Below are 25,687 nucleotides of genomic sequence, written 5' to 3'. Positions count from 1 at the left end.
ATTCCCTTTTGCAGTTTTCACGTGAGATGTTCCATATGGCCATTATCTTTAACTATAGCGTTTCATGGATCTACGTCAACTCACTGAGCTTGGACTGTCGCCCGTTTCCCATACATTTTCACGAGCACATGTAGTTGCCAGCGTGGTGTTGCTATAAAATTAATGGTGAGTTAAGCTGTTTGTTTTCCGTTTGAATAGTTTGCTGTTAATTTTAAGTTTTTCTTTTTATTTAGCGTCACGTCATGTCCAGGATACAGATCCTGGACATATCAGGGTAGGAAGATGAAACCTAGTGTTAAAACACTCCGTTCCGTCATTTCCGTTCTCCAATTAGCACTTAGACACTTAGCTCGGTTTATCAAACTGCCAGACACCTCTAAGCCCTAATAAATTGCAAGCCTCTACAAATATAATAATGCAAATTTACAACAAGAACACTTTATTATCAATTTTAATAACTTATGTGAAGAAAACCGATATTTGCTCCTAATATGTTCGTAGGCACTTATAGCTTATTAGGATTTAGGGGTGTCTGGCAATGGATAACGTCATTTCTAATATTATTCTCGAGAAAATATAAAAAAATAAGCTTTATAATTTAAATACACTTAGGTTATTTTAACATCTTATTTAGATAAACTGCCAAAATAACCACCATCCAAATTTTATATTCCCTGATAGTACTATCGAGCGTTGGGTAGCAGGTTCGACTCTGGGAGTAAAGTGTGCTAGTAACAATTATTTCTCACAAAATATATCAGTAATAGTTCTTACAATATTTTATTTATTCGCTGCTATTAAACTAAATTATTCATTCTTACCACAAAGGCGTTGTCTATTTTTATGAACGCGTCAATAAAATAAAATAAATATAAAAGGACGTTTTAAATCGATCATCCTTCACCGCATCTCCACGGGTATCGCTAAGGAAAATTTTACATGTAAAATCCATTCTATCAGGATTTTTACCTAAATTTCTTTTCTAATAAATTATGATGTAAATAAACCTTTAAATTACTTTTTATACTGTAGTATTAGCTTGCTTTATTAGTCTAAATTCCAGACATTATTTAAAGACAAATATTTGATTATACTTTTAATGAAGCAGATAGACATAGCGCAGCGTTGAGCTCCGCTACTAAACACAAAACGGCCCATTAAATGGGTGGAAATTGGCTTACGAAGAGTCTTAACACTAGGTTCTCTCTGTCTTAGGAATAGGTTAAAAATATTGGTAAAGTTGCCCCTTGAAACCTCGAATTTTATGGGAATACTATTATTGTTTAAAACAAGTAGAGTATAGACGGAGCCAAGTAAAATAAAAGTGACTGACAGACAACACACACAGACAGCGTAATGGTTCCTAGCGGAGTATAGGGGAACACTAAGAAAGGATTTCCCGAAATTCCTAAGGCAACTCGAGTATACAACGTTTTACATTTTATAGTTGACGCCAAAAAAAAAAAAGTTGATGCCAATTATGATAAAAGTCTTTTTTGCTGTATGTAGCAGGGTAGATAGAGAGAACGTTGGAAACTAGTGTTAAGACACTCCCGTTTTCATTAAGACAATTTCTTTCCTTAATTTCCACTGAAATCGGGAGGCATTGCTTCTTGAGTGTCGGAATTTAACGTGGAACTTTACTTCGTTACTAGAGCAAAGAAAAAAAAAGAATTTCAGATCCTCAAGTGGAAATCGAACCCATAACCTGTCAACTTTACAGTCACACTCTGGCGCCATTCGTTATCACCACCATTATGATCAAATAGACAAAAAAAATCTTTAACATACTGTTAATAAAAAACAAATCCATTCACATAAAGTCACAAGAAAATCTGTAACAAAATACCAACATAAATTCCAAAGTAAGAACACAAATCAGGTAATCGCTCCACGACCATAACCATATCTCATAAAGGCGATTATCGAATGCAGCGTCCAAATAATTTTCACACAATCAACATGATATATCTCTATTTCTGTACACACGAAAACCATCCATCTAACATCGGTATAACGTTTCATATATTTATTGCTGCGTAGAAAATCCGGGCAGCGGTCAGCATTGATCGATGGTATTATGTAGATTTTGTATCGCAAGTATATTATGAGCTTTCCTGGCTATCTCGTTATTGAATTTTGTATGGGGAAAGATAATAGAATATTTTCACGAGGTTTTTGTCTTGGCCCTCGCAGCTTTGGGTTTCATGCATAATAATATTTTTTTTTGTCGTTATTTTCGTTATCTGTGGATAAATGATTTTGTATATGGGTTTGGTTTAAAGCAATTATTTTATCTATAAGAGAAAAGAAGCGTAATTCGACTCTTAATTTAATCAGACTGAAAAAAATTAAAAAGAAAAAAGAAACTCCCCCAAAAGAGGATTGAACCCTCGAGCATCACCAGTATCACCTGTCTTCTACTCAAACCACAAAAGTATATTTAAAAGGATATTTAATTAGAAAAAGAAAAGAAGAACCAACTAAGCCAGGTAATAAAAGTATAAAATGTATTTAACTCCACCATGTAAAGCATCACGAGTGTAATTAAAAACGGCAGGAACATTCGCAATCAGATTTACCTCATTCCCTTATTAGTTTCTGTAGACTCTCAAAGCTTACCTTATCTACTTGCTGGAGAAAAGAAAAAAAGATAAAAGAAAATAACGTGAAAAGGATGTACGTATATGGTGGAATAGGACTATTTATTTAATTGACGCCGACTGTACATGTGGTATGTGTAACTGAGGTTATTTGTAATATATGCTATAGTTAATAAAAAATAAAGATTTAGGTCTATTATTATATCTAGATTAAGATCAATTATTAATCTAGTTTTATATCTTGACCTAGATTAGGGGATTAACAAGCAGATCCTTTCTGTAGGTTATAAGGGAAGTATTAAATTATTAACTTAAAATAAATGCCACCCCTGTTCATATAATTTACTAGCTTTTACATCAAGTAGCTTCGGTCTGATTGTCAAGTAGATACAGCAAGATTTTTTTTGTGCGTTGTATCCTGTACATAGCAGGGTAGGCAGAGAGAGAGTCTTCCTTCCTTCCTATTAAGACCCTTCCATTCCCCATTTTCCGCCGAATTCTCGAGGCATTGTGGCTTGAGTGACAGAACTCAACGCCGCGTTTTTGGAAAAAAGAAAAGGGTAAAATTAAAATATTTAACATTTAATTTTCTCTTTTAGCTTATTTTCTATTTTAGCTACCTGTTATTAACGCGTCCAACCAAACAAACACATGAGCTATATAGTATTACTGAACTAAACATAATTACCCCTGGATATTTAATTTCTAAGAGAATCGAGATATTTGGACTAATATTAGTACATATCAAGTATATTTCTGCAATCAAGACAGAGAGAACATACACTCAGACATTTAAGACACTACGTTTCCCACCTCTCCGTAATACCTAATTAAGATTAAAATCTAGATTTTAAAAACCCTACGCTAGTACTGTGCGAGATAATCCATCCTCCAAATGGGAACAAAAGCACCGAGTGACACTACACGACGTACGTAGGTACCGCACTGTACTGTATTTATATTTTTACACGACCAAAAGCCTGTTGACCTAGAAAAAGATACAGAGAATTGAGGACGTGGGGGCTTTACTGGATTCCTTTTTCAATAGTACGATAATTTCTTGTATATATATATATAAATGTTATATGTGTCATATGTATGTTTGTTGAACTAGTTTAATATGAATGACGTGTTAGTATGAAATGAGTGACATCTGTGACAGTGGCACAGTCTCTTACTGCAATCATAATTATTTTCATTTCCTTAAACAAAACGAAAATGAAATTAAGAGTTAAGTTACGCTTCTTTTCTATTATAAATAAAATAATTGCTTTAAACAAAAATTCATATACAAAATCATTTGTCCACAGGTAATGAAAGAAAGCGTGGCGTTGGGTTCCAGCAGTCCAAAAATAATGTCTTTAAAATTTACTGGTACTTACAGAGCGAAATGTCTTAACACTCTAAGGTATTTTAGCTTATTTAGTTATTATAGCGAGAAGATGAAAATAAGTTAGTCAGAGTGCACCACGACCACCAGTTCTTCTTAAATATTTGTCTCTTTAGCTTACTTTCATCTTACAAAGATTATTAAAAAATCCACCCCAAACCCTAAAGCCTTTCCCATTTAAAACAGCATATGCTATACATATAAATGATCGCTAAAGAAATCAGCATGAATTATTACAGCCATTATTAAAATCGGTAGATACGTGTTAAAACCACAAAGGGCCTACTCGAGTTTCATATTCCTGCGATAAATCACGTGGGCTTATACCATCAAAGATATTACATTGTGAATGAATTTCTGGTGGCCACCTTACCTTATATAATCTATGTTTAATATGTATTGAGACATACATATTTCCTTGTTCGTTTAGAACGAAAAAAGTTTTTAGCTTAACGTGTTCCATATTTGCAGAATAGGTAGAAGGAAGGCACTAGGGCTTAGTGGTAGGGCACTCTGTTTGCTGATTTCTATCCAATCAATGAGCATGGCTTGTTAAGTGGAAAAACTCAATGTATCGCTTTGTCTAGTTACTATAGTGAGAAAAAGAAAATAATTCGTTCAGAATATGTTCAGTTCAGTTCAAAAATAATGAAATATACTTAGAAAAGTATGTCTATGTTGCATAATGGCCGGTATAAATATTACAAAATCTTAAAAAAAAAACACATTTGATGATGAGATTATTTAACTTTTATAGGATATATTATGTGAAAGAGTAGGTAATGCAAAAGAGGCAGTCGTGGCCCAGCAACACAATGTCTGACTATAAACGTGACGGTGGTTAGTTCGATTCCGACTCGGAGAAATAAATTATTTTCATTTCTTTGCAGTGGTACGTAGATAAAGTGACGGAAAATGATGAATGGACTATCTTAACACAGGCTTTCCTTTGTCTATCCTCTACTTTTCTCCACTAGCGTTCTACTGTCGGGGACACCGCATGAAACTAAAAAAAACCAAAAGTAATAACATTATACACTTTTGACCCAAAATAGTTAAAACATTCATTTATACAAAATGCCATTTATTCGATAAACTAAGCTTATATATTTATTACGAACGTACCTAATTCAGCCATTCCTCGATAAACAAACGATAATTAGGTTATAATAATTCTAGGTATAATAAAAGGGGTTAGGTTAGGCTAATTTAAAATAGGGTCGCCAACACCCTCTTCTGGATGTGTGACCAGCTGTTAACGATAGAAGGGTACAGTCAATAATGTCCAACTATCATACTTAGCAGTGCTGATGATATCATTATAATATGAAATATATCATAATATTATGACTAGAGGTTTTAATTACCGTAATTATTTTAGCTTTTTAAGTATTTACTATCTAAATCTAAGTTCAATAATCCATTTCAATATAATTATGTAACCGACCCATTTATCACTTATTTTTTATTAATCTTCCTTCTGTATAGTAGGGTAGGCAGTTAATACACTACATTACCTACAAAACGCCCAGAGTAGGAGAAAAAGAAGTAGTTGGCAGTCTGCAGTTGTGATGCTGAGCCAGGACAGCTTCAAATTAATGCTATATGTGATAAGAATACTAAGATTATAACCAAATTTTCAATTATCATTCAAAAAACGATACTACCTAGTACTAAATTTAGTCTACACTAAATAAAAACCGACTATTTACGGTCACTAGCTTTAATATATAAATAGAGCAAGTTCCCAAACTTCCAATTAATATGTCAATACACAGGATGCGGGTAGGGGTTTGCCCAAAGACCGAATGCAAATGTATGGCCCGTATAACCATACAATTCTAACCCAACTAGTTCTTTGCTCACATTCAAACTTTATAAAATGTTTCAATTTCCTACAAATATACCACTGTGAGAATTTAAAAGTTGCAGGGGCACAAGCTTGTGACGGTAAACACAACCTAGTGTTAGCACACTCCGTTCCCCACTTTCCGCCGAAATTCTGGAGGCATTGCGTGTTGATTGGCGGAACTTAACGCCGCACTTTGCCTCGACACCAGAACGAAAGAAATGAAAATATAAATTTAAATAAATATTATCTCCTCGAGTGGAGATTGAACCCACAACCAGTCGATTTTACAGTCACACTTTGAGTCCTTTTGCCACGACTGGCCTGGACTCAAAGTTACTTTTGTATAGCTAAAAGCCCTAAAAGCCCTAAAAAGCAAAATTAGCAAAGTGAAGAACCTATCAGTTCCACTTAGCAGGTCCCATCACAAAGTAATATTAAAGTTGAGCTTATCCACCAGTTAAGCACACCTGTACAACAATTTCAATCGGGATCGTAGTTCCGATACGCCACAAAACAATTTATTGGCACCGGTATTCGGGAAACGTGAATAAATTGGCTCGAACCTGGAACAGGCGATTGCGTCCGAACTATTCGGAAACTTTCGGAAAGCCTTTTAGTTTTACCCTTTGTTCTTATTGTTTATGTCGTCTTGCTGTAAATTTATAGATTTTTCGATTCGTCGTTAAAAATTACGTTTAATTTTTTTATTTTCGTGTGATAGACTGCTGAAGCTTATTTTCGAAATTGGTTTTTCAAAGCTAGTGTTAAAACACTCTGTTTCCGTTTACTATTTTCCATCGAATTCTAAGGAAATTGCCAGTTAGTTTTCGGAACTCCCTATTTTGCCTCGTTACCAGACCAAAGAGAAAAATGTTTAATATTTTATTTCCGCAAGTGGAAATCAAACACACAACCGTTGGCTTTACAGTCTAACTTTTGTACCCTTGCGTCACGAAGGTGTCAAGAATAGGAATATTAAATTAGATGAAAAAAGGAGAGCTGGAGTGACTGGTTACGAGATCCTACGTTCCACATTACATTTAAAACCTATTCTCCATTACAATTGAACTCCATTATCCTATCTCTATGTAATATTCCATTTTCTTCTGAATTTCTACATCTCAATTCATTTTCCGATCCATTGATTTCTTTCACAAGTAAACGTGAAACAGACGCTTTGAAGTAGTTCTCCCTTATTATTCGCCATTTCATACAATTTTGCTGCAAATAAAATGAATTTTTCAACGAGCTGTCTTCGTCTTGAGCCTTGAAATTCTATCATTATTTTATTTATTGCTTAGCCTTTTCTTTTTAGATTCGTTTATGAAAATTTTTGAATTAGTTTAATTTTTTGCCGTCATATCGTCGATCCTCACTCGGAAGAATTAATATTTATTTATTAAAATTTTAATCTATTCCTCTGGTATCAAAACAAAAATGCTGCGTTAAATTCCGCCGCTCAACAAAAATACTATTTTACAAATACTATTTTATTGACATTAACTCATTTTGCATTTTTCATCTATTACTTGACTCCAACTTCACAGTTAATATTTCATTCCTAAGTTGGAAGTTTCTACCTTTTTCTACGTATAGGTACACTTATACTATACTTAATATTATAAAGCTGAATTTTATAGGCCTTCGGCGTTCTGTTACGCTACTCAACACGCCTTCAGAACTTGATGGAAAGTTTGGGTCAAAAATATCTTAATGGAAACGGAATACTAGGTTCCCAGGTGCTCTTTGCCTACATAAAAAACTTTTAATCCTTTTATTAAAACCTAGTTATTTCATAAATATACCGCAATGTCGTTGTAACATTAAATATTTACATAAAAATCTTATAATAAAGCTGAACTAATTAAATATTTGCATGACATATAAAAGGCTGCAATAACCCAAATTGTAAAAGTAAATATATTTTAAAATTGTTTTCTGTGAAATAATTTCAACGTAATGTATCCATATTATTAATTTACTGTTGCCGTATGACGTCATTACTTTGCAATTTGTTTTTAACTTAAAATTTCATTTCTCGTCGTGAAAAAGGTTTTTGTAGTTTAATTAGATTTTAAGGAAGAAAATGTAAAAATAATACGAAAAAGAAGGAAGAGTAATAAGAGTAGTCGTAGGGGCGAGAGACGTCGATTGATGTTAGAGATCACAGTATCGATGGTTACCTAAAGAGCATGAGTAGAACCCCTGGAAGGTATGTATGAAGAGATTGATGATTGTCCAAAAGACGAAAGACGTATTTGGAGACCGCGGCTGGTGGCGCTCCGTTCTCTCTGTTTTTTTAACCTTGACGCTGTTCCAAAACTAGGGACAGATATGTAGGGAACCTGAGAACCTAGTACTAAGAATATCATAATGAGAACAGAGTAGTTCCCATTAAGATACACCGTTCCCATTAATTAAAAAAACATTTCCATTCCGCTTCCAGAGGCGTTGCGTGTTGAGTGACGAAACTCTACGCCACGCTTTGCCTCGAACGATCGACACGATTAACGTTATGCTATACTATCTATGATCTTCTCTTGTAAACGGATTACCGAATACAAAAAGATTTAATCTATTCGAACAATCAGTTCCTGATGTTAGCGCGCTCAACCAAACATACTCTATAGTAATAAAATATTAAGTATAGATTAGAGTACATAAAAAACCTCTAAACATTTCCCATTAGTGCTATAATATGTATTAATTTCGAACAGCATTATACCGAGTGTGCTTTACTGCATACATATTAATGTCCATAAATATTTATTAACTCTAGAATCGATATTGAATTCGTCCTTTCAATTCTGTTATTGTATCTGTAATGGAATTGTAAATATGTACATAAATGGAGATAAAACTACATTAGCTGTGGTAGTTGCGGGTTCGGTTTTGTTAAAAGAATATAATATGGGCGATTTAAGTATTTTTTGGAAGTAAATTTTTTGGTCATGTACAATTTTCTTGACTTCTATATAAATTTGCTCGTAAATTTTCTGCCCAATCCTAAAGTCTTTGAAGTCTTAACCTTTCTGCAACAATCCGAGGCAGTACGTCAGGCAACTACGAAATCATTGGCGGTAGTTTGATATAATGAAGGTTTGTTTGATTTAATTTTAACCAAACTAAAGTTTAATGAAACAGAAATAAAATTAAGAGCCTTCAATTGGTTCAGACTATTTAATTGTTTCTAATATTATATGAGCCACGAACGATATATCTAAAATAAGCCGACAAAATATATTTCACTAATTTCCAGACTCCTACAGTGCTTAGCTATTTCGATTTTACCCTTTAAAATTTAGATATGAATATAATATAGTAATACAGTCTAAGTGTATAATTTAACTCTTGTCTATAATAAATGCGGTCATAGTACTGCACTGGAACCACATTTGTGTTTAAATGCAATCGTTATACGTTCGACCCTGATCATATACTCGTAATACTAACATTTATACTATAAGTATTGTATTATTTCATTTTCTTGATATGTCAAAAAACAGCGGCGTTTAGTTCCGTCTTTCAACATATCTCAATTTTCAACAGAGAGAAAATGGGTTCTCTTTAAATATCCCGCACAACGGGATAAAGCGTGAAAAAAAAACAAAGTTAATACAAGAAAAGACAAATTTGCAGACTTCTTATAAAACTATTTGCTTCAAGGTCGGAGACTCTAACGTAAAAGCGCTAACAAATAGACGATTCAATATGTGCCTGAACTGTTAAATAGATTGAAGGGATACGTGCTAAGTATACAACAATGTTGGGAAAGCTCACTAAATAAAACTTATAGGGGTAACTTAGGGGTAGCTTTTAAAAGCTTAATTTAATGTCAATGCAGGTTAGTTTCTTTTGTAACCCCCGGGTATATTTAGCGTAGGCAGAATCAACAATCTTTAAATAATCAATACAATTCGAAATCAACTTCACCAAATTAGCCTGTTCTTGTCCACTCCTGGATGTAAGCCTCTCCCAGGGTAGGGAGTTTCTGATCCTACATCTTCCAAATCGGTTCCCCCACAAAGACTCATTGACTCTCGTTTCTATTCGAGATATTGTATAAGAATTGATATATACTCATTTTCAAGCTTTTTCCCGCTCGAGGAATTGAAATATTTAATATTTTCATTTCCTCGTTCTAGTAACGAGGCAACGCGCGGCGTTGAGTATCGCATTTTACACGAAAAATCATAGAATTTGATAGAAATTTGTTCTTGTAAAAGTGTCTTAACTCTACGTCCCCAGGTTCCCTCTTCCTATTCTGTTACGTAAATAAAAATAAACAAAATAAACCATTTAATTTAAACAAAAGAGCAAAAACAAATACAAATAATATCCAAACAGCATAAGATAAGCTCAACCAATAGCTACCCAATAAAGCACTACGAGATGCACTAAAATAGCACGCCTCAAGTAGCTTAAAGCTCTATCGTTTGTCCGTCTGTGTACACAGTTTGTGCTCACATATTGCAGTACAAACACACAATGATGAGGGTTCACGTCAAGCACCGACATAAGCCGGAGACTCCTTGCTGGATCAGTATGAAAAATGTTTAGTTCGTTGTTTTGTTTACATTTTCTGTTGTTTTAACAATTATTTTGAAAAATGGTTGTTTGTATAGAAATCTAGAATCAACGCGACCTTTGTCTGTTATTTTTTTTTTACTTCTTCACTCTAATAATAAGCCACTCAATACACAATGCTCCCAGAATCCGACAGAAAATTGGGAATCGAAGTACCATAATGGGAACAGAGTGTCTTATTAACACTAGGCTCCCAGGCTCCCTTTGCCTATCCTACTATGTTCGGGAAACAGCATGAAGCTAAAAAAAGTTACAGGCTTGATCACCTAACCCTAAAGTTGTAGCGTTTCTTTCACAATAATTAAGTGAGAGACCTTATAGTTCATATAATGTATGATCATCTTCAGTATCGTCGAAAATGCTTCGACGGTCAAATGAGAATCACCATAAGTGACCTGAGGAAGTAATTGTACACCTGATACCAAATTGGCCTCCATTTGAGATGGAACTCCTTGACAGACTGACATCAAAGTGAGCCTGTAAGAGTTTTTTATGAGGTGCAGAACCCAAAACGAACATTTGGACAAAAAACAACCAAGAAATCCGTCTTGAAAAAAATCGCTTAATGAGGCAAAAAGTATAGTCAACTAAGATCCACGTCTATAACCCTGGCGTCGCGTCACCTCGTTTGTCACATTGCCATGTTCGAGTAATCCTTGTGTGGAACACCTGCGCTCATCCCATCTCAAATTTTCGTACAAATCGGTTTACATGGTGTAATTACACACGCTTGTTTATACTAATTCGTCATATTATACTGATTTATTAACGCTGTGCGGCTGCCGTAATTAGATAGTGCGTGATTTTGAATTGCTAGTCAAATGTTTTTGGTGTATATTATATTCAAATTGTAATTCAGTTTTAATTATGGTGTTGGTGTTTTTAAATATTAGTTGTTGTTTTTGGGTTCCCTAGGAACCCTTATAGGATCATTTTGTTGTCCGTTTGTCAAAATTCTTTATTTCTTGATTGCATAGAACTGACAATTATTTGAAATTTAAGACTACGGTCCTTTAAAGTACAAAAAATCGAGCTTCTAAGGCAACGAAATCAAAATATACAAGCATTTATACATCGCTTTTGCTGCATTTCGTATGATATTCACTGCGTAATCAAAACCTTTCGGGTACTTTCCGTGGGTCCGTGGACGTACAGTTGTGAAATTTGGCACGAAGTCAGAACTTACAATAAAAATAAAATAATAAATCCGAAAAGTAATACACACACTTATATTTGTAGTTCATTTCATAAAACAATACTTATTTTCTGTTTTAGTTCCATTTAGGATCGGGATTGAACGGGAGAATTAAGAGCATTTAAATTTTTTTGATACAGAATCTGATTGTAAAAACGACGATCGTCGGTGGAACATCCTATTAGAGGGTCTTAGGAGGCACTCCTAAGACCGAACTCGAATCAAAACTTCGAACTTCTGAAGAAATCGAATTTATTTTCATTAACTCGCTCTGGTAGCAAGAAGTATCGCGTGTTAGAAAAATGAAAGATGAAGATCCTAATGTACACATTAACAACATTGGCCCATGTAAGCCAGCCTTTACTGACATGTTGACGTCACGGGAACATTTAATTTATTACTAAGAATAGCTTACTAAGGACTGCACTGGCAGCTGCCAAACTTTGCCCGTTCAGTGCTCATCCCATATGAAAGTTGAGTTTGATTTATTTAGATTGTTTTCTGTTTTTAGAGATGATCACTGATGGTTGTTGGAAACTTTAAGTTATTTGTTATTTATGGATCCATTGTCCTGAGGATCTTGGATCCAAATGAAACAGTCTTTTGGATTGCATCAGCCGGGATTCCGGCTGATCCCTGAGGTGTTTGCCAGTCAATGCGTATGAAAAATGCTGAAATCTAAACTAGGACTATAAGATAAAATTTCACCATTGTGAGGAGCTCGTGAGCGCGGCTTCCCCGCTAGCACACATTACACTACACTACATTAGCACGCTTTATATTAAGATATTATCTTTTAATATAGTTAGAATATTTACGTTCAAAATAAATATATATTTAATAATACATTTTTAATAATTAAACAAGCCGAATCTAAAAACAATTATTAATGTCGATTTCGATTATATCTATAACAAGGTAAACCCAATAATTTAATTAAAGATTACCAATTTACACTAACCTGAACACCAGTTTATATTAAAGGGCGAACGACTGGAGGGCGTCCCTTGTCACCGTGTCACACCGTCTCAAGTATTGAATTCTTGAAAACATATAAAATAAAGGGCTTTTGAGCATTAAATTACCTTTTGTTTGTGACTTGACCTGTTTAATTTCTTTTTTAATAGTCTTGAATATTCATCGTATAAAATTATCTTTTTATTTTTCAGTTTTACACTGTATTTATCGCATTTAGCAGAGTAGACAGAGGGAACTTAGGAACGTGGTGGTTAAACACTCCGTTTTTTTAAGAGACTGCCGGTCCCCTCTTATCGTCGAATTTTCAGCCGCAAATTTGTTACACCTTTACTACAACGGTCTAAGGAAATAAACAATTTAAATATTCTCCCGTGCAGGGATTGAACCCAAAAACACTTCGCTAACAATTAGACACAGCCCTACTGCGCTAAGATGGCCCCTGTATACGTTTGTATGACTAGCAGTAAGTAGATTGATATCAAATATTTCTAAATATAGATTAACATAAAAAAGAAACAAGAGTTACAACATAAATAACTTCGTTCTGAAAAGAAGATTACATAAAAGAAAAAAAGAAAACAAAATCTACCTCCATACAATGAAATAAATATAACAATACACACCATATCTTTGCCGGCTTCCATAAGACCTTTAGATGAGATTTCTTAAAATCTTTTATGAAACAAAGCTATATAAAAGCTGGAATAGGAATAGTGGAACATATGATTGCAAACAAAAGTTCTTTCACCGTAGAATTGTGTTTCAGTGCATTTAATAATAACAGGACTTGAGCTTTCAGAGCGCAGTTCCTATGTGGGGAGCACGAGGAAACGGATGTTCACTAGTATATTTCATATTATATTTTTAGTGAAAATGTGTGTTGAGTTAGGATAAATAAAAGAAAACAAAAAAGTGCAGTTTTTCACTTTTTCACGTGTAGCATGGTAGGTAAAGGGAACCGAATGATAAAATACTTAGTTCTCCTTTATTGGTCTAATTAGTACTAAATTGCGTGTTGAGTAACGGAACTTAACACCACGATTTATTAAGCAGAGAAAGGAAGGAGTGGGAATCGAACCAACAGCTCTTGTGTTTTTCCAAAAATTTCAACTGTTTGTTGTTAGGCACTCAACTATAAGATCCAATAAAATACATGGGTTATATTTTTAATTGTGCCATAGATGTAAAAAAAAATTAAATAGAATTTATGAATACATTTCACAAAAATTGTAAAAAATCGTTTCCAAAGTGTCAAAAGAGGATTAAACACGCTTTGTTTGTTCTAGTAAATGACGTAGACGTATCACCAAAAATATCACAAATACTGGTTTTTTTAGGGACATGGATTCAATTAAGCCTCTGAATATGTATATACTTTTAATGTTTGTATTTTCTTTTTGTAGCAGTGTTAAGCCTGATTTCCACCGCGAGCGTACCCATTAAGGACTATGGTGAACTCGTAAGGGTAAACTGCATACTTGTATTTCCCTCAATAAATGGCGGGCGGAAAGGACCGAGTGAGTAGAAAAAGTTGAAATGAACTCCCGCAGTTTTAGGGAGTAGACCAAAGTAATTGGGTCATAATCAGAAAAAGTGTACATTTTGTGTCTTTTCTTGTCCCGCTACTTTGAATGCGTTTTAAAAATACAATTTTAAAGATAATTTAAATATTTTGCCATTTAAGATAAATTTACTTATTAACTTAAAGATTTTTGTAATATTTTAAATGTATTATGGCTAATAATAGTATTTTTTGTTAGTTGCAAAAAACTTTTCAAAATGCTTCCATACAATTTTTCGTGTCCCATTCACCACTTTACTTTTTTAAAAATTGATTTGTTACGAATATTTATGGTTTTATTTGATTTCAGGTATGTTTATATTACTTTACTTTATGCATAATATTAAATAGAATTACTTTTATTGATACATTATTTAATAAATAATATATATGAATTAAGTAAATTTGTCCCAAAATATTGTTACTCAGGGCTAGTAACGTACAATTAAAATATGAACGCAATTATTTTGAATGGTATTTAATATTAGTTTTTATTGTGGCACCATTATTCTAAAAGTCAATGCTGTCGTAGCTACAACCAGTAATGTTCTCGCAGCAGTAGAGGGGTTCAAATGTTTTAGAGGGAATGCGTGAAATAACATCTCAGGGTTATAAACGGCTTTTATTTTGGTAAGTATTCTATAATTTCGTTTTCTTGTTTATGTTTTTTGCTTCTTTTTACAAAATCTCAAAAAAGAACTTCAGTGCTTGCACATGCAACACGTGGCTTATGAGCAAATATTTAAAAAGGTTAGAATTTCTCAGACTTCATTCTCAATTTTGTTACATTTCGTTACGTAACGAAACTGAGAAAATATGAAGCCTAGTTCACAATTACGTTACCATCGGAAGATATGTATATAAAAAAAAATTGCTGGCATATGAAAAAAATAATTGGTGACTTTTGATGACGTAAAGTAACTAAAAATAATGATTTTTAAGTTTTTTGCCTGTTTGCTTGTTTGTCTAATGTGTTTGTGCACGCTTATCTCAGAAACGGCTTAACCGATTTACTTAAAAACATTTTTTTATTCTTCCTTAAGGAAGAATAAAAAAATTACTAATTAAACTAATTTAAATTAGTCGTGATTTTGTAATTACTATTTTTTTCTCTGGAGATAGTGAATTAATAAATATGTAGGTCTAGCGGGTGAGGCTTTTATTTAAAAACAAAAACGTTTTGTACTAGCGTTGTTAAAGATCTAAACAATAAACATAAAATATTATTAAATACCTATTGATAAATATTTTTTTATTTTCAGTAAGCGTCTTAGCTCCTATGTCAAATGCTGAAACACATAAAATATATAGAGAACGTCTTAAACAGACCAATCCTATTAAATATGAAGATATGTGGAATAAACACTTACAACAACAATGGTTTTATTGATATAATATTCTTATTTTGTTGTGTATAATGCCTTATGACATCAGTTTCGTAACAAACATTATCAGTGTTGTTACTTATCAGTTACGTTACGAATTCGAAAATGTCCACTTTTCTGATTATGACCCAATTACGAAACAAAAACTCATTATTGATTAAAATACAAACCTATTTTATTCAAAAAGCTTATTTTATTCAAGGACTCGGCCTGGTAGGCAGGTAAGCAATGCCTGCTCATATTCCACTCAGGGGAATGAATTATTCAATTTTCAGACAATGTGCGTCAATAAGTTCCGCCACTTAACTGGCTAGGTCTCCAATTTGAGCGGAAAATGGAGACTAAAGTGTCTCATCTCTACATTCTGTGTGCTTACCCTGTCAAAGCGGAATAAAGCTAAAAAAAGTATTACTAAAAACCTTAAGTAACATAAAATATAAGCATCAATCAATTTCTTTTGATCTTTTCCTACTCGCTCTTGCGTAAGAGCCTAACTCATTCTAGTAGGCATTTAGTTATCTCGTTACAATTGGGACAAAAATTGAATCACGTTTGTTTCTCTGTGCCTGAACAATCCAATTGTAAAACTCGGGGGTCCCCCGGGCGGTTGTCATGGCAACGGAACACTTGCAGATGTTTCCAATGGAACTTTATAATTATTTTATTCATTGAAATGCTAATCCTCTTTATTTTAAGTATGTATGTCGTTAAAAGGTCTTCTTTTTGTGTTTATGTGTGATTTTAACCGACTTTAAGGAAAAAGAGATTATCAGTTTGTGTTTGTCATGTTTGTTCAACTATGTGATATAGTTGAAATAGAATATTGACATCGTTATAAAGCTGAAACCTAATAATAGTAATCCCATAACAATAAATACTTCGCCTATATTTATACATACCAGTTGTTTTTACTTAGCGTAAGCGAATTTAGTCAATTTTAATTTAAAAAATCGTGTAGATTGTTTTTTTTTAGCTTATTTTGTATTGTATTTAAAATAATCATATTATAATATTTTGTGGCCACTTTTTTCCTAAAAGTATAATGAAAAGCAAACCATCTGAAAAAATGTAATATAGTTTTTACAGGCATTCATAAAAATGAGCTCGTATTTTGAACGACACTTAGGCGTTGCGAATTTTAATAAAATTTTTGTTAAATATTGTTTTTTTAAGAGACAATGGACGTTTAGAGTATTTAAAATATTTATTCTTTTTTTCTTGGCCGCACGCTCTATCTTTAGAACAGTGTAGGCAGAGAGAAAATTATTTTAAGACACTCAGTTAAGCTGTTCCCGTCCAACTTTTGAGACACTACGTATTAAGGAAGGGGACCTTGCTTTATCTCGCTACTAGAGCGAGGAAACGAAAATATTTAATTCCTTGACTGAAAATCGAACCTGCAACTGTTGTGTTTCCAATCATGCGTATGTATTACATCAGCATCAAATTCAATTCCAGTTAATAAGGCTGTTTAAAATATTTTGAATATCCTTAACCCATATCAGATATTAAATTCTTGATAGGGAAAGGCTTCTGCAACTAATAATGGTGGATTTCGTAAAATAACCCTTTATAGGAAAATATTATTGTTTGGGTCAAAACTGTTATAATCGAATAATGCGGATTTTACTTGAATTTATATGATAATTCTAAATTTAATCTCTTGCGAGAAAATTGTATTACATAATTTTTACTTATTTTTTTAAATATGATAGCTGAGATCCTAGTGCTCAAATACTCCATTCCCATTATGACACCTTTCATATACTCAAACATTTATTTTTCTAAAGACATTTGTTTGATTGAATGCTAGATTTTAATGCCGCGCTTGGGTGGATTGGCTCAGGGTGTCCTAGCGATCCTACAGGGGGATTCTGCATCCTCGGTGAATTTGCCACTGGGTCGTCTAGGGTAAAGGGAGTAGGAGATGCGCGTACCTACTGCCTTCTCCTATCCCCTGGTCTGCGACGGTGAAGCGGCACTGCATTCGCGCTGGACCCACGTACTCGCTCCGCGGCCGGCTCAGTGCCATAACAGATATACAAAAGGAGGCCATGGACCAGTTCCTCTCACTATCCAGCATGGCTCCAATCACACTGGATAATGGTCTATCTGGCTCTAGAGGTCTCTACCCTCAACGGCCATCAGGGTGTAGCGTTGCGGTGCCCAAGCAGGACATTCAGCCAGCGTGTGATGGCTGAGTCCAAGGGACGAAATGAAAACATTCATTTTTTAAGTGGGAATTGAACCCACAACCTATCACGTTTTCAGTTACACGCTGCGAATAAATTATTCCACAATATTGAACACCTTTCACGAAAGAAATTGTTTTAAAACACTCGATATAATATCGATCGATTACATAATTTGCCTTCCCTAAGAGCTGTCTAGAGGCCTCTAAATGGAACAAAAATATTATTGTTAGTTTTTCCCGGGGATGTCGCCTTCCCCTCTGAAATTTGATTCGGAGACGGCAACGGAATATAGAATATCTTTTGAGAGTGTCTTTGTGAGCAAAGGGAAAAATTGTCTTAAAATTAACATTGGAATTTATAGGTAATATATAAATACATTTTTTTTTGAACGTTTTTTCTTACTTACTCTTTACATAGGCAGGTTATACTTTTGTATATTTATTTAATTTTATGAAAGCTATTTGTTATATGAAGATGTTTAAGCAATTGAATTTATTATTATCGTAACTTTGGTATGTTTTTCTTTTATTTTTTAGTTTTAAGCTGTATCTTGTATATTACTGGATCGGCAGAGGGAATATAGTGTTAAAACACTCCCTTTTGTGTCTCAATTCAATTCTACTACGATTTATCTACTTGTCAGAGCGAGAAAATTAAACCAATTTATAGCGAATTTTTAATAAAAATCGAATCTACGATGACTTTAAAAAACAGACACAGCTGACAGCTTCCCGCTGTATCCCGCATGTTAACCTTTAACTCAATAGCATCTTTATAGACCTGTGAGACGAAAATAGTTTAAATATGAACTCACAACCTGCACAAGCAATCAAATACTTAACAACTGTGCCACAAAGGCGTTAAGGAAAATTTCCACTCGAAATATCACCTGAAACGTGATGAACATACATATTTAAGAAGAGTTGCATATAACCTCTTCGGAAGTTTTACGAGGGTCTCTCAATGTGACGAAAAGTGTTACTTTCGAGGGGTTAGCGCTCAACTAACTTTGTTGGAGGTGTTTTTCATTTTGGTGTTGAGAAAAAAACAATTTGTAACAACATTTTCATTATTTCAATGATTTGTGGAATCGTTTTACGTTTGGAAGAGGTGGAAGTTTTTAGTTTAGTTTTATTTAAAGTAGGTAATTGGGTTAAGGAGATGTAGAATTTTATCTACAGGTTCACGCTTTATCCTGAATACTATTTATATGAGGGACACAGCGTGAACCTAAAAAAAATATATACATTTTGAAGTTACTAAACGTAGTTAATGTAATAAGTTTTCATATTAAAAGTAAGTCTATCTTTGAAAGTCTATTTAATAAGTTGTTCTTTTATATAATGGTATAGAAATATATTAAATTGTTTGTTCAATTAAATAATTAAATTAATTGTATACTAAATTATAGCATTTAAATGGAAACCTATTGCTGTAAGAAAATTGGTGAAAATACATAAATTACAATAACAAAATTCATAATATTGAAACTTTGTAAAAAAATTTAAATATGTAAAGTGAATTCGTCAATGGATTTTCGAAAATCAAGGCAAAATCCCATAATAACAACTAACTATTTAAACACCGTTCTTATTAACTTTGAATAAGCATGACTTAATCAAAGAGAGTCAGATTTATCTCAGAAGTTCACTGTTCTGAGGCCTAATTCCATTTGCATGTCAATAAATGTACAGCTTGTTTAGGTTTGACGAGTCAAGATAAAGTTAAAGGTGATTTGAGTAATTTATGGAGAATATTTGAAAGTAATTGTTCTAGAGATTAAATTAAAAAATATTTTATTATTATTACCTGTATGCATGTATATAGACAGCCTATTAGTACACTCACACTTTTTGACAGGTTTTTAAGACTGCGTGTAGAGTTGTGGATCTCAACGCCGCGCTATGTTTTTCAACAGAAAGGGGTGGGGGGAGGGGGGGGGAGGGTAATAATTGGATCTACTAAGTGAGAATCGAACCCATGAGCATCGCCTTTATAGTGTGTATATCTGTCTCATATACACACCTAAAATACGCAGAGCACGTCCTTTTATATCTCTTACCATTTTTGTTATACTTTTAATGGAATAACAATATTGTACCTTAAGGTAACCATTATATTTCTAATTATGAATCTTATTTTAAAAGCAGTAGAACTCAATTTCCTAATTTCATTTTCTTTTTCCATTAAAAGAAACAAGGAAAGATTTCGCAGAATTTTTCCAGTACCTTACATTTTGTTTCTCTAGAATTACATTTAAAATTGTGAAAATTTTATTATTATAAAAATAATATAATTCTACTACCGTTTCCATCCTTTCATATGTAATTTTCGTGTAATAAAATGAGATGTAAAAAAAATTATGGCCGTAACTCTCACCCTTCCGGGCGTTATTTGGGGGTCGCTGTTAAATGTCGCCCATATGATTATATTACTTAGAAATAAACTTGTGTAAAATGTTAAAATATACAAATGTAAATTTAATTTAAACGTTTATGTTGATTTAATTTTTTCGTAAATATGCGAATGAGTAAGGTATTGTTATATTTTGTTTTTTAGCTGGACGTAACTGGGTGTAGGTTGTGAGTTCAATTCTCTGATAGAGTTTTTTTTTAATTAAACAGATATTTTTTCAGTCTGAAAAACTAAATGAGTTGGGCACAACGCAGATTCACGCTATATTCCTCGTGCTAACAGTAGAATAGACAGAGAGAACCTAGTGTTAAGACGGAGGCATTGTAACGAAGAAACGTAATATGAAACATTTCATTTCCTCAAGTAGGGGTCGAACCTATGACGAACCAAGATGAGAACGTAGGCTTTAGCGATCAGACGTTTCAAATAAGCAGTATGCCACTAAGTTCAAATTTACTAAAAAAATATATTACATCAGGTAAATCGTCGTAATGCAACGAAACTGTACTGAAACCGTAGGTAAAAGTCAGTTTTTTATGGTTGTCTCCCGCGACCACCGCACTCTTCCCCACCACAAAATTTAAAAAAAAAAACACGAACATATCAATTTAAAGTCCAGCCCCAATATTAACCCCCACCTCTCCCTCCCCTAAAAAAAAGCTTGGTCGTATAAAATACAATATGTTGTCATTTAATATCCGTTATCAACAATGATGACACAAAATATCTATTTTATATAGAATTACATACATTTGTACAAAGCCCCTGTGAGATTCGAAACTTGTTAAATAAATTCCCTTTCCAAATGGATTTCGTGTGTAGGGAGTATATAGTTTATATAATATGATTTTACATATAATTGTTTGTTTGTAAATTGTTTTTCATAATATTAATAGGGGTAGTTGTTTTAATGATAGAAAAAAATACTTTTGAATGAATATTTTTTATATTATAGTATAGGATTCGATTCCTACTCGGGGGAATAAAATATTTAATATTTCTTAGCTTGTTCTGGTAATGAAGCAAAGCGTGGCATTGAGTAATGAAAAACGAGAAACGGAAGTGTCTTAATGGGAACAGAGTGTCTTTACACTAGTTTCCCTCCGACTTTCCTGCTATATGAACGAAAAAAAGCGAAAACCTGTTTCTCCTTTTAATTTTAAAACAAATTACAGCACAAAAAGGCAGCAAGAACTAAACAATTGTCGTTATTCATGCTAATTTTAAGTGATCACTTTAAATTCGTCGCATTATACCTCAGTTAGACTAACAGTGGGGGTCGGTCGGTGCTGTATAAAATAGTAATAAAATTATACAACAATTCTGGAGAGTAGCCTAATAGTCGGTGGCGCGGGCGAAACTTTTTTTTCTCTCCCATCAAAGTCACTTTTTCATATTCAACTAATAGATTTATATGGGAGGGTGCATATTTGAATAAGTTTTTTATTTTATTTTGGTGGAAATTTACTAAAATATCATACTTTTATAGTAATAAATATTGTACAATTAATTGAGATTTTAGTAGGTCGAGTGGACTATTGACAAAACAAAATGTATAGAATTAATATAAATAGCAGGATAGCTGTTAGCTCATGTAATGAATCAATTGTAAAATTGATATAGAAAAAAGCAACTGATGTATTTTTTCCTGCTCTTCTCAACAGAACTGTCTTCCGAACTTGGCTTAGCTGCTTACCCTGTTCCGTACTGGATAAATAAAACAATAAAAGATAGACAACGCCAGGGCTAACATATAGTCCACAATAATTATACGGACTACGGCGCGGCAATTCCCGACAGCTGACGATCGAATAACGTTAACGATTTACGCCGCGATCGCTATTGGCTAGGCATTATGTGGGTTAGTGTAATGGCGCTTGTATAATTTATTCATAATAAATTTAATCAACCCTAAATGCCTATTATTATATTTGTTTTATGGTGATTCTGTTGTTTGGACGAGGTTAGTTTTTTTTAGCTTCCCTCTGCATTCGTACTAGGAACCTAACCGTTCCCATTAAGACACCTCCGTATCCCATTTTCTGTCTAATTTTGGAGACATCGCGTGGTAAGTGGCGGAACTCTCAACGGTATGCTTTGCCTCGTTACCAGAGCAAAGAAATAAAAATATTAAATATTTCATTTCTTCAACTGGAAATGGAACCTGCAACCTGTCGCTTACTTGTATACCTGCGGCACAACAGGCATCTAATGTATAGGTTGTCACTTTTATACTTTCAACACTTTTTACACAACACTTTTTTTTATATTGAAAGAAAAAAAAACAAATAAATCAACAAAAAGAAAATAAAATGCTTAACAAGCATTCGAAACGAAAACTTTTCCAGAACAAACGAAATAAGAAATCAACACAATTAAATATCTTAGAAGAGTATAACTTCAGACATTAATAAAATGGCGATTTCGCGTACCATTTAACATAATTACAAAAAAAAAAAATACCCGGCAAATTATTGTGGATAATAAAAAATAAACTTTTTTAATCACGAAATGCTCGCCATAGAGGATGCCGCTATGGAACGCTACCAACCAACTTTGTTACGAAGTACGATTCGCGATTTTATTTTTAATTATGAAAACTGGACAGATTAATTATTGTTGAAAATGTCACTTTAAAGTTTTGGAAATTCGGTTGGCGTTCATATTTTTTTTTGTATAGGTAGGTAGAATAAAAAAAAAGGAGTAAATTGAAAATTTAGGTGAAAGCTGTTTTAGTTTTAATTTAAGTAATTACTATTTATTTAGGTTGTCGGGGCGCAGTGGAAGCAGTGTCTGTTAGTATTCTGTTCGATCTCTCAAGGGGAAATATTTCATTTGTATTTCTTTTTCTTCTTCTTTAGTTCTTCTTCTTTAGTTCTTCTTCTTTAGTTCTTCGTTGAGTTCCTCTATTCAAAAAAAATCCTATACTCAAAAATTAGGCAGAGACACCAGTGTAACCGTCAAATCTACATTAGTGCCTTAACACTCTACGTCAATATGCCCCTTTAACTACGCTACAATGGTGAAAAGACGTTAAGGTGTTTTTTTCTATTTTCAGGGTTTCATAACTTTTAAGCAAAAAAACTTATAAGATTACTTTGTTGTCCGTCCCTTCGTCAGTTTTACTAATAAACAATAATAAACAAAATTTTCCAATCTTACTAATATTATGGAGCAAATACAAGATATAAGAGGATAACAAGAATCTAATATTTAAATTATTTATTTACAAAAAAAACTCTACGTCTTCCCTAAAAATAAATAGAAATAAATAAAATATAAACGCCACAAACAAACATACAAGCATACGAGTATTTGTGTAGACTTATATACTAACATTCATTCATTCTCATTCACTTGTTTTGTCCTCAAACCTACGTGATTCGATTGCTCTAGGGTTTTTCGACAAGCCAGATTTCTGTGGAATCGGTATTCGTTGTACAAATTCATAACGAAACTTGACATGTCGACAGAGCTTACTATGTAAAGCTTTTAGGAAACTAAAAATAGTGTAAATGTTTTTTTTTTATTTTCTTTTAAGGTTTATGCTATAGACAATGTCATATAGTAGAGTAGGCAAAGGGAATCTAGTGTTAAGTCACTTCGTTCCCCACTTTCCGCTAAACTTTTGAGTAATTCCGTGTTGAGTGGCAGAACTCAACGACGCGCTTCGTATAACAGAGCTGAGGGCATTTCCCGTGGATCTACAGTTATGAAATTTGCAACGACGTTAGAACTTATAATAAAAAATAAAAAAAAAATCTAAAATGTAAAAAATTATAGGTATTTCATCAAATAAGAACATATTTATAGTTTATATTTCTAGCCCATTTTATACAAAATTAGTGCAAATTTAATTTTATCAACTTTTATAAGTAGTGCTTACAATCCTGAAATTAGTACGGCCCTTCGGAGGACGAGTCCAATTTGGACTTGTTTTTTATTACAAAAAATAATTAGAGTTAATTCTTAACTGCATTCTTATCTCATCAATACATTAGTTAAAAAGCTTGTACATTTAATATTTTTTAGCAATTTTTATTGATTCGGTTATTACAATTTTGTTTTGTATTAATAATTTCATATCTTAACCTATTACTTACAATGATAACTTTATGCACCCCATACGAACATACCTGTAAGAAAAATAAAAAAAAAACATTAATATATGACATATTGATTTCATTGTGAAGTAAAATAAAACTAAAATTTTGCTAGTGGCAAATGAAATACATTTTAAAATTAATTTATTTTGAACTATTTGCTAGTGTTAAGACACTCCGTACCCAATTTTCCTATAAATCGAGGTATTTCGTGTTGAGTGGGAGCTCATCGCCGTTTGATTTATATATTCAGACTAGCGGACGCGCGCAGCTTCGCTTGCATAATTAGGGGTGAATTCTAAAGAACCATGAAACACATGTTCAATTAAATATTTTTAAGAGTCAAAATTTCAAATTTTATAATAATCGGTGGCGTTCTAAAGATGTTTCCATACAAACTTTCTACCCCTTATTTGCACCCTTAGGGAGAGAATTCTAGAAAACGATGAAACACGTATTCAATGAAATGCTTTTAAAAATCTAAATTTCAAATTTTATAAAAATCGGTGCCGATTTAAATTTTTTTCCATACAAACTTTCAACCCCTATTTCTCCCCTTTAGGGTTAAAATTTTTCAAAATTACTTCTTAGTGGATGTCCAGATTACGAAAGTAAACATATGTTCAAATTTCACGTTTCTAAGATCAGCGGTTACGGCTGTGCGCGCGTCTTACCTCAGTCAGTGAGGACAAGTCCTTTTATACAGAGTGTCCCAGGAGTCAACGATAAAACGAAACCAGGTGATAGACCAAGTCGTGACAGTTATTAGAAAAATATAAAAAAAAACCTTTGTCATGTATTTTTCATATTATATTGATTTTAAAAAATATCGCAAAAACCGACACCCCGTGATTGTTTTTCAAGTCCCAGGACTACAAATATTACTCTTTATCCTTTTTTTTTCTGTAATGTAATCATGAGTAACCCTTCTGTGAATTACAGTTTAAGATTTAAACATACCTGCATCAGTTTTCAATAAAATGTGGTGTTTTCCCGGACTCGAGCACTGTCCTTATAAGTCCTGGGTCATCCCCTAAGTTGGAAAAGTTCAGGTACCTTGGATCCGTCATGCACGGGTCTGGAGGCATTGATCACGATCTCTATAAGACGGATAAGAGTTTGGACGGTATCCTGCGATCACAGACCACACCAGTGACCTCCCTAAATTAAACACTTAGCCCAGGCAACTCTTATCCGACTTAGGGGCTGGCCCAGGACTTATAAGAACAGTGCTCGAGTCCGGGCTCTCGCAGGCCATATACTCGGTCTTTGACACATTGCCAATATGCATTTCATTCATGGAGAATGGTTATGTAACGCAAATGCTGCAGCTAGAATGTATCGGAAAAGATACCAAAAAGCTGAACGTCATCCCGATTATCGTGTATTTCGATTTTTCTCTCTTCAACAAAGAAGTAATCCA

General features: G+C 33.3%; 1 protein-coding gene across 2 annotated transcripts in view; it reads right to left on the bottom strand.

The window, feature by feature from the left end:
- The window catches only part of side-VII (sidestep VII transmembrane protein), a 231,262-nt gene that overhangs the window by 43,603 nt on the left and 161,972 nt on the right, over window positions 1-25,687 (bottom strand). The gene's annotated exons all lie outside the window — the stretch shown is intronic.

Source organism: Heliconius melpomene, chromosome 8 (assembly GCF_056956725.1).
Source record: "Heliconius melpomene rosina isolate 202511_hmr_F chromosome 8, ASM5695672v1, whole genome shotgun sequence".
Classification (NCBI taxonomy): Eukaryota; Metazoa; Arthropoda; class Insecta; order Lepidoptera; family Nymphalidae; genus Heliconius; species Heliconius melpomene.
Note: the sequence above shows the minus strand (reverse complement) of the source record. Positions and strands in the feature narration are given on the sequence as shown.